This window comes from Oryzias latipes, chromosome 15 (genome assembly GCF_053564925.1).
Source record: "Oryzias latipes strain Hd-rR chromosome 15, Olatipes_Hd-rR_3.1".
Lineage (NCBI taxonomy): Eukaryota > Metazoa > Chordata > Actinopteri > Beloniformes > Adrianichthyidae > Oryzias > Oryzias latipes.
This window is the reverse complement of record NC_136251.1, coordinates 5272501-5275000: the sequence shown is the minus strand read 5'-3', so window position 1 is coordinate 5275000 and position 2500 is coordinate 5272501.

Below are 2500 nucleotides of genomic sequence, written 5' to 3'. Positions count from 1 at the left end.
TCCATCCATCCATCCATCCATCCAGACATCCAGTCTGTCCATCCGTCCATCCATCCATCCATCCATCCATCCATCCATCCATCCATCCATCCAGACATACAGTCTGTCCATCCGTCCATCCATCCATCCATGCATCCATTCATCCATCCATCCATCCATGCATCCATCCATCCATCCATGCATCCATGCGTCCATCCATCCAGACATACAGTCTGTCCATCCGTCCATCCATCCATCCATCCATCCTTCCATCCATCCATCCATCCAGTCATCCATCCATCCATCCATCCATCCATGCATCCATCCATCCATCCATCCATCCATCCATCCATCCATCCATCCATCCTTCCATCCATCCATGCATCCATCCATCCATCCATCCATCCATCCACCCATTATCCATCCATCCATCCATCCATCCATCCATCCATCCATCCATCCATGCATCCATGCATGCATCCATCCATCCATCCATGCATCCATCCATCCATCATCCATGCATCCATCATCCATGCATCCATCCATCCATGCATCCATCCATCCATGCATCCATCCATCCATGCGTCCATCCATCCATGCATCCATCCATGCATCCATCCACCCATTATCCATCCATCCATCCATCCATGCATCCATCCACCCATTATCCATCCATCCATGCATCCATCCATCCATCCATGCATCCATCCATCCATCCATGCATCCATCCATCCATTCATGCATCCATTCATCCATCCATCCATCCATGCATCCATCCATCCATCCATGCATCCATCCACCCATTATCCATCCATCCATCCATCCATCCATCCATCCATCCATCCATCCATCCATCCATGCATCCATCCACCCATTATCCATCCATCCATGCATCCATCCATCCATCCATCCATGCATCCATCCATCCATCCATGCATCCATCCATCCATTCATGCATCCATTCATCCATCCATCCATCCATCCATCCATCCATGCATCCATGCGTCCATCCATCCATGCATCCATCCATCCATCCATCCATCCATCCATCCATCCATCCATCCATCCATCCATGCATCCATCCATCCATCCATCCATCCATCCATCCATCCATGCATCCATGCATCCACCCATCCATCCATCCATGCATCCATCCATCCATCCATCCATCCATCCATGCATCCATGCGTCCATCCATCCATGCATCCATCCATCCATCCATCCATCCATCCATGCATCCATCCATCCATGCATCCATGCATCCATGCATCCATCCATCCATCCATCCATGCATCCATCCATCCATCCATCCATGCGTCCATCCATCCATGCGTCCATCCATCCATGCATCCATCCATGCATCCATCCACCCATTATCCATCCATCCATCCATCCATCCATGCATCCATCCACCCATTATCCATCCATCCATCCATCCATCCATGCATCCATCCACCCATTATCCATCCATCCATCCATCCATCCATCCATCCATCCATCCATCCATCCATGCATCCATGCATCCACCCATCCATCCATCCATGCATCCATCCATCCATCAATCCATGCATCCATGCGTCCATCCATCCATGCATCCATCCATCCATCCATCCATCCATCCATCCATCCATGCATCCATCCATCCATCCATCCATCCATGCATCCATCCATCCATCCATCCATCCATCCATCCATCCATCCATCCATGCATGCATGCATGCATCCATCCATCCATCCATCCATCCATCCATGCATGCATCCATCCATCCATGTATCCATGCATCCATCCACCCATTATCCATCCATCCATCCATCCATCCATCCATCCATCCATACACCCATGCATCCATCCATCCATCCATCCATCCATGCATCCATCCATCCATCCATGTATCCATCCTTCCATCCATGCATCCATCCATCCATGCATCCATCCATCCATCCATGCATCCATCCATCCATCCATGCATCCATCCATCCATCCATGCATCTATCCATCCATGCATCCATCCATCCATCCATGCATGCATCCATCCATTATCTGTCCATCCATCCATCCATGCATCCATCTATGCATCCATCCATCCATCCATCCATCCATCCATGCATCCATCCATCCATGCATCCATCCATCCATCCATCCATCCATCCATGCATCCATCCATCTATGCATCCTTGCATCCATCCACCCATTATCCATCCATCCATCCATCCATCCCTGCATCCGTCCACCCATTATCCATCCATCCATCCATCCATGCATCCATCCATGCATCCATCCATCCATCCATCCATGCATCCATCCATCCATCCATGCATGCATCCATCCATCCATCCATCCATCCATGCATGCATCCATCCATCCATGCATCCATGCATCCATCCACCCATTATCCATCCATCCATCCATGCATCAATCCATCCATCCATGCATCCATGCATCCATCCATCCATCTATCCATGCATCCATCCATCCATGCATCTATGCGTCCATCCATCCATCCATCCATCCATGCATCCA